Genomic DNA, 9,001 nt, shown 5'->3' with positions numbered 1-9,001 from the left:
CGCATGCGCAGACGCCTGGCCGCTGGCTGAATCAAGATGGCGGATGCACTCCGGAGAGGGCGGCCGTAAACTTGTGCCTGCGACCGAGACATAAAGACACCGGAGTGAAAGACGCAGCACCTGTAGACCCTTACCCGAGGCTTTCGGACTCCCCGGGCTGTTTCTGAGCCCTGCTACTCCACTATTTCACCCGCTCGCGTGGCCCGCCGACGCTGCACGTCCGAACCGCCGCTGGTCCTTCAACAAACTGACACTGCGCATGCTCCCGAAACCAGCTTTGCGCCTGCGCTCTGGCCCCCGCCGTGCTGTGAACAGGGTAGATTCAGGTGCGCGGGGCATGTTGGGTAACAGCTCCGCCATTGCAGCCAATGGCAATTAGAGAATTGTGATCTGTATTCCTACTGATTGGGATAAAGGTTCCCTGGGAGCATTGGGGGCAGCATGGTGATTAGCACTGCTGCCTCACAGCGCCAGGGACCCGCGTTGGATTCTGGCCTTGGGTGACTGCGCGGAGGCTGCACATTCTCTCCGTGTGTGCGTGGGGTTTCCTCCGGGTGCTCTGGTTTCCTCCCACAGTCCGTAGATGTGCAGGTTAGGTGGATTGGCCATGATAAATTGGCCCTTAGTGTCCAAAAAGGTTGGGTTGGGTGGCGTTACGGGGACAGGGTGGAGGTGTGAGCTTCAGTGGGGTGCTCTTTCCAAGAGCCGGTGAAGACTTGATGGGCCAAATGGCCTCCTTCTGCACTCTACATTCTATTATTCTATGACTGTATGGAATTTGCACGTTCTCCCTATGTCTGCGTGGGTTTCCTCCGGGTGCTCCGGTTTCCTCCCACAGTCCAAAGATGTGCAGATTAGGTTGATTGACCATGATTAATGCGTGGGGTTACAGGGATAGGGTGGGGGAGTGGGCCTAGGTAGGGTGACCTTTCAACGGGCTGGTGCAGACTCGATGGGCCGAATGGCCTCCTGTACTGTGTCTACGGGGCTGTTTAGCACAGGACTAAATCGCTGGCATTGAAAGCAGGCCAGCAGCACGGTTTGATTCCCGTAACAGCCTCCCCGAACAGGCGCCGGAATGTGGCGACTAGAGGATTTTCACAGTAACCTCATTGAAGCCTACTCGTGACAATAAGCGATTTTCATTTCATTCATTTTTTTCATGAGAATGTCGCTTTAGGAAATGTTTGGCTGCTTATGTTACTGCAGCGATGTCAGAGTGTGGGTGAAGCTGAGCTCTGGTCTGCTTTTAGTTTCACTTCGAGAAAAGCTTGGGTGTGTCTGTGTCTTTTTGGCTTCATTTTCAGTGTTGGAGCTGAAGCCAGACCAAGCAGGTGTACTGTTGTTCTCTCTGCCATAAAAAGACTATCTCTTGATCTTTTGGTGAATTCAGAATTATAAACATTCTCAGTAGTGAATGTAAACCTGATGTGCTCCTGTTAAAAGGTGTTTCTTTTGTTTTCTGAATGTTAAAAGGAAAGCTTAAAGTATTACTTAGTGCTCTAGTCTTTGGGGGTAAGATGTTCACTGTATGTTTTTAAAAAGTTAACTTGAGTTCATAGAATAAACATTGTTTTGCTTTACAAAATATGTTTTCGTTTCTGCGGTACCACACCTGTAGAGTGGGCCGTGTGCTCCCCATACCACAATCTATTAAAAGTTGTGGGTCAGGTGAACTCCATGATACACTTTGGGGTTCTCTAAATCCTGGCCCATAGCAACTGTAGGGATTCTATGATCAAGGGTTGACTACCATGGTTCAGTCCTGGATGTGATCAATAAGTAACAGAATAAAACCCTTCATAGAATCCCGACAGCGCAGAAGGAGGCCGTTCGGCCCATCAAGTTTGCACCGACCCTCAGAAAGAACACTACATTGAGGCCCATTCCCCCGCTCCACCTCTGCGCATTGATCATGGTCAATCCACCTAACCTCCACATCTTCCCAAGCACTATTCCTCCAGAGAATGCTCCCATCATGCATAAACTGCATATACATTTTAAAGATTTCTGCACTGCACGGTAGCATTGTGGATAGCATAATTGCTTCACAGCTCCAGGGTCCCAGGTTCGATTCCCGGCTTGGGTCACTGTCTGTGTGGAGTCTGCACATCCTCCCCGTGTGTGCGTGGGTTTCCTCCGGGTGCTCCGGTTTCCTCCCACAGTCCAAAGATGTGCAGGTTAGGTGGATTGGCCGTGCTAAATTGCCCTTAGTGTCCAAAATTGCCCTTAGTGTTGGGTGGGGTTACTGGGTTATGGGGATAGGGTGGAGGTGTTGACCTTGGGTAGGGTGCTCTTTCCAGGAGCCAGTGCAGACTCAATGGGCTGAATGGCCTCCTTCTGCACTGTAAATTCTATGATAATATTTAAAGATACAGTTCTAATGTGGGGAATAGCCATGGTAGATACAGCATGTAATAGATGCAGTGGGAAACTCTGAGTTGCCCCATCAAACACCCTGAGCCATAATGAACAGCTACTGAGTGAGCTCTTGTTTGCAAATGACTGCGCTCTCAAAGCACATATTCCAGAGGACTCTCAGCTACTTGTTCATTGCTTTGCTCTAGCCTTGTAGGAGCATTGGACTTAAAATCAGGAGTAAGCTATTCAGCCCTTTAAGCCTGTCTGTCATTCAATAAGATCATGGCTGAAAATGAAAAGACAGACTAGGAGACACACAAACACCATCAGATCAAGGTGCTGCACAGCACCAGAATGATAAAACTGCTAGGATTTAATTTACGGACTGCCAACATATATTCATAATAACTGCAATAAATCTCACCACAAAATAATAAATCCACTGTCAATGGCTATTCAGTCCCTACCATCTCCCCTCAATTCACACTTGCTTCACTGTTCAATCAAATCATGGCTGTGAGGCAGAGATATCACCCTCAAAAGCCTGACACTTATTTCAAGGTTATGACCCCCCCCCCCCTTTTTTCTGGACTCGCCACTAAAATCTAATTTTATTACTTAACATGCAAAGATGTTCAGTTTATGTGGATTGGCCATCCTAAATTGCCCTTAGTGTCCAACTAGGGGCTGGTTTAGCACAGTGGGCTAAACAGCTGGCTTGTAATGCAGAACAAGGCCAGCAGCACGGGTTCATTTCCCGTACCGGCCTCCCCGAACAGGTGCCGGAATGTGGCGACTAGGGGCTTTTCACAGTAACTTCATTGAAGCCTACTTGTGACAATATGTGATTATCATTATTATTATTAAAAGGCGAGGTGGGTTACAGGGATAGGGTGGAGGTGTGGGCTTGGGTAGGGTGTTATTTCCAAGGGCTGGTACAGACTCGATGGGCCAAATAGCCTCCTTCTGCACTGTAAATTCTATGATTCTATGATCTGGTAGTCATCACAACTTCACTTTCCTGTCATCTCCCCATAACGTTTGACTCCCTTGTCGATCTGCTTTACTCTGCCCTGAATAAATTCAACGGCCCAGCCTCCTCTTCTTTCTGGGGGAATCCCACACACTCTGAGAGAACAAAATTCTCCCCATCTATTTCTTAAAATGGAGACCTCCTTCTTAAACATGTCCTTAATTCTAATCTCACCTACAAGTGGAAACATGCTCCTGGTATTCACCCTATCGAATCCCCGCAGCATCTATTCTGTTTCAATAAGATCACCTCTCAATTCCTCTTAGCTCCAGTCGATATAGGCAATGAGTGAAGTGAACATTCCTTGAACTGCTTCCAACGTAGGATCTTTATTCAGATGAACACAGTGTCCGGGATTCTCCGCCATTAGTGCCAGTGAGAACGGAGAATTTTGCGTTCAGCCAAAACGGGACCGATTCTGAAGCTGGTCAGAGGTGGTTCAGAGGGAGTCAGAGGAGGGTCAGAGGCGGTTGAGAGGAAGGTCAGAGGTGGTGCAGAGGAGGTCAGAGGGCGCCAGAGGAGGTACAGAGGCGGGTCAGGGTAGGGTCAGAGGAGGGTGAGGGTAGGGTCAGAGGAGTGTCAGAGGGGGGACAGAGGTGGGTCAGGGTAGGGTCAGAGGAGTGTCAGAGGGGGGACAGAGGCGGGTCAGAGGAAGTTCAGAGGCGGGTCAGAATTGGTTGGGAGGATGTTGACCGGATTGATACCTGGAATGAGCGGGTTGTCTGATGAGGAAAGGATGGACAGATTGAGTTCATTTCCACTGGAGTTTTGGAGTGAGAAGTGACTTGATTGAAGTATATAATAGTACAGTGCAGAAGGTGGCCATACGGCCCATCAAGTCTGCACCGACCCACTTCAGCCCTCACTTCCACCCTATCCCCATAACCCAATAACCCCTCCTAAGCTTTTTTTGGTCACTAAGGGCAATTTATCACGGCCATTCCACCTAACCTGCACATCTTTGGACTGTGGGAGGAAACCGGAGCACCCGGAGGAAACCCACGCAGACACGGGGAGTATGTGCAGACTCCGCACAGACAGTGACCCAGCAGGGAATCGAACCTGTGGAAAGGATGTTTCCTCTTGTGAGCGAGTCCAGAACTAGGGGGCGGGGCACTGTTTTAAAATTAGGGATTACTCTTCTGGACAGAGAGCAGGAGAATTTTCTTGCTCTCAGACAGTTGTGCGAGTTTGGAACCCTCTACTTCAGAAGGCAATGAAGACTGGGGTCACCGAAGAGTTTTAAGGCGGAGGGTTGTGTGACTTTGGAAATCAAAGGTTTTCGGGTTGGGGCGGTGGGGTGGGGGGAGCGGGTGTGGTTGATGTGGAATTTGCAACACAAACAGATGAGCCAATGATCTTATTGAATGGCAGAGGAGGATCAAGGGGCTGAATGGCCTACCTATGCTCCTGTTTCGTATTGTATAATGTAATCTTTATTATTGTCACAAGTAGGCTTACATTAACACTGCAATGAAGTTACTGTGAAAATCCCCGAGTCGCCACATTCCAGCGCCTGTTCGGGTACACAGAGGGAGAATTCAGCATGTCCAAATTACCTGACAGCACATCTTTCGGGACTTGTGGGAGGAAACCGGACCACCCGGAGGAAACCCATGCATCTGTTGTTTTGAGTTTAATGTTTTCGGGTTCTGCTCTGGGTTTTGAGGAAGGAGGTGTGTTTCCCAGACTGACTTCCGAAAGCTTCGTTCCCAAGGACTTTGTGAATAAATGGGGAAGCCACTGGTTAGGAGGGGTTATTGGGTTACGGGGATAGGGTGGAAGTGAGGGCTTAACGGGTTGGTGCAGACTCGATGGGCCGAATGGCCTCCTGCACTGTATGTTCTATGTTAATTGAGTGTTAACTTTATTAATAAGGGAGTTTGGGTGGCGCCCTCGAGGAGGAAGGTCGCAGGTCGGATCGCTGCCGTCCGCGATGGGCAAACGGACCTTTTTAAACTGACTTTTTCGGGACCTGGCAACCTGAATCGGTGGAGGAGACGATAGGGAAGAGGCTTCCTCTCCGGGGTATGGGCAGCTGGACTAGAAGTGGTCGGGTGTAGGGCAAGGATCGAAGCGGGAGCAGCCGGGACCCCAGACCGGGCGGACAAGCATGGCGGACGGCAGGGACCGGGGAGCGGAGGCTCACTGGCCAAGGGAGCAACAGATGGAGTTCTTCAGGAACTGCTTCGCCGAGCTGAGGAGGGACACGCTGGACCCGATGAGAGCGGTGATGGACCGAATGGTCGAGACACAGGCGGCCCAAGGGAAGGTGCTCAGGGAGGTCGAGGCGAAGCTCTCCAGCCAGGTGGGCACGATAACGGAGCTGGAGCACGAAGTGGAGGAGCTGAACGCCCGACAGAAGAGGATGCAGGAGCAGCTTGAAGAGCTGGGGAACAGAGCCAGGAGGCAGAATTTGAGGATCATTGGCCTCCCCGAGGGCTGCGAGGGGTCGGATGTGGGCGCATACGTGACGGGTATGCTCGAGGCGCTGATGGGACCGGAGGCCTTCCCTCAACCCCTGGAGTTGGATGGGGCACATAGAGCCCCTGCAAGGAAGCCCAGGACGGGCGACCGACCGAGGGCCTTGGTGGTCCGCTTTCACCGGCTTGCTGATAGGGAACGTGTGCTGCGATGGGCCAAGGCGGAGAGGAGCAGCAGATGGGAGAACTGCAAGGTGCGCATTTACCAGGACTTGGGAACGGAGCTGGCCAAGAGGCGTGCAGGGTTCATCAAGGTAAAGGCAGCCCTCTACAAAAAGGAGGTGAGGTTTGGAATGCTGTATCCTGCAAAACTTTGGGTTACGTTTGAGGAACTCCACTACTACTTTGAGACACCAGAACAGGTTTGGACTTTTATTAAAGATAAGAAACTGGACTTGAACTAATGGGCACTTAGTTCTTTCGGTGCTGTACAGTGGCGGCGGTCTGTTAACCTAATTTGCTCTGATTAGATGTGGACTTTTATTAAAAGAAGAAGCTGGACTTGAACTAAAGGACTCTGGGCTCTCAGAGCTTTTGTGTGGCGGCGGTTTGTTAAACTATCCTGTACTGTAATGTTTTATCCAAGATTGTTTTCAGCCTGGACAGAGAGTGGGGGCTGGAGGGTGCAATGTTTAGGGTGTTTTGGGGGGATTGCAACAGGGGGGGGGGGGGGGGGAAAGAGAGGGGCCCTGCAAAGGGGGCCCTGCACTTGGTACCTTTTGGCGGGAGATCGGGGCCTCTGATAGGGGGATGGGCTAGGGGCTGGTTAAGGGACTTGAAAGGGCACAGTGGGATACAATCAGGTTAATGGGTCCCTGGTGTGTGGGGGGAGGGCCCGAGCGTTCGGACGGGAGACAGGCAGGCGCCAAGGGCAAGTGTCAGCGTAGCTAGCGTAGGTCAGGGGGCACCAGGGAGAGTAGAAGGAGGGGCGGGGCAGGCTAGGGCCAAGGGCAGGGCTGACCTGGCAGGTCAGGCCTCGGGGGCAGGGGAGGCCGGTGGGGGGGGGGGCACGTTAGTTTAGTTGAACACGTGTGGCATGGGCAGACAGAGCTGACAGGGGAAGTGCCTTATTAACATGTTTATTCTTTCCCACTGTTCATTTTCACTATGTTAAGGCTCTTTGCATAGGGCCTTTTTTCTCTCTGTAAATGTTACAAATTTGTGTTAAGTAAAAAAATTTTAAAATAATGAAAAACTTTATTAATAAGTGGCATTTGACCTGTTTGTGTGTGTGTGGCGTTTGCGGAATTTAAATTTTAGAAATAGATGGCACAGTAAGCATCACAGAAAAATACAGTGCAGAAAAGGCCCTTCGGCCCATCGAGTTTGCACCCGCTTGATTGCTCCACAAACATTCACTCCCTCCACCATTGACACACAGTGGCAGCCTTGTGTCATCGACAAGATGCACTGCAGCAACTCACCAAGGCTCCTGAGGCAGCACCTTCCAAACCCACAATCTCTACCACCTATGAGGACAAGGGCAGCAGATGCCTGGGAGCCCCACCACTTGGAGGCTCCCCTCGCCATTGGGGGTTACCCCTCACTCACCACCCTGACTTGGAAATATATCGGCCGTTCCTTCACTGTCGCTGGGTCAAAATCCTGGAAGTCCCGCCCTAACAGCACGGTGGGTGTACCTACACCACATGGACTGCAGCGGCTCAAGACGGTAGTTCAACCACCACTTTGTGAAGGTCAATTAGATTTAGATTTAGAACAGTACAGCACAGAACAGGCCCTCCGGCCCTCGATGTTGTGCCGAGCAATGATCATCCTACTCAAACCCACGTATCCACCCTATACCCGTAACCCAACCCCCCTTAACCTTACTTTTTAGGACACTACGGGCAATTTAGCATGGCCAATCTACCTAACCCGCACATCTTTGGACTGTGGGAGGAAACCGGAGCACCCGGAGGAAACCCACGCACACACGGGGAGGACGTGCAGACTCCGCACAGACAGTGACCCAGCCGGGAATCGAACCTGGGACCCTGGAGCTGTGAAGCATTTATGCTAACCACCATGCTACCATGCTGCCCATTAGGGATGGCAATATATACTGGGCCTACAATCCTACCGGATAGAAGGAGGCCATTCAACCCATTGAGTCTGGACCAACCCTCTGAAAGGCCACCCTACCCAGACCCACGCCATCGCCCATCCCTGGACACTAAGGGCCAATTGATCCTCTTACAGCCATAGAGTTGGTGAATAAAACTTACTGCTACTATAGTCCTGGTGGCAGTCAGTGTTACACTGAACCACAGAGAAACACAGCTGGGGTAAGTGGCGTATCTTATTCAGGATATTTGAACTCCCGCTGGAATTAAGAAGAATTAAGAGTGGATCTTACTGAAATATGTAAGATGCTGAGGGGACTCGATCGGGTGGGCAAGATGATGATGTTTCCACTGAGAGGAGTTTCAAACCAGGAGACACATGGCCCCCAGGGAACACAAGCACCCCCTCCCCAAGGGGACACAGGCCCTTCCCAATGGCACCACTGCCAGGGGACACAGGCCCCTCCCCCAGGGGACAGAAGCCCCACCCCCAGGGGACACAGGCTCCTCCCCCAGTGGACAGGCTCCTCCCTATGTGACTCGACTCAGCCTCACCCCCCAGGAAACATAGGCAACGCCCTCACCCAGGAGACACAGGCCCCCTCCCCAGGGAACACAGGCTCCTCCCCCATGGGACATAGGCCCCTCCTCCAGGGAGCAGGCTCCCCCCCGCCCCGGGGACACAGGCCCCTCCCCCAGGAGACACAGACCACTCCCCCAGGGCAGACAAGCCCCTCACCCAGGAGACACAGGCCCCCTCCCCAGGGAACACAGGCTCCTCCCCCATGGGTCATAGGCCCCTCCTCCAGGGAGCAGGATCCCCCCCTGGGGACACAGGCCCCCTCCCCAGGGAACACAGGCTCCTCCCCCAGGAGACACAGACCCCTCCCCTAGGGCACACAAGCCCCTCACCCAGGAGACACAGGCCCCCTCCCCAGGGAACACAGGCTCCTCCCCCATGGGACATAGGCCCCTCCTCCAGGGAGCAGGATCCCCCCCCCCGGGGACAGGCCCCTCCCAGGAAACACAGGCCCTCCACCAGGGGATATAGGCCCTCC

Source organism: Scyliorhinus canicula, chromosome 29, assembly GCF_902713615.1.
Source record: "Scyliorhinus canicula chromosome 29, sScyCan1.1, whole genome shotgun sequence".
NCBI lineage: Eukaryota > Metazoa > Chordata > Chondrichthyes > Carcharhiniformes > Scyliorhinidae > Scyliorhinus > Scyliorhinus canicula.
Note: the sequence above shows the minus strand (reverse complement) of the source record.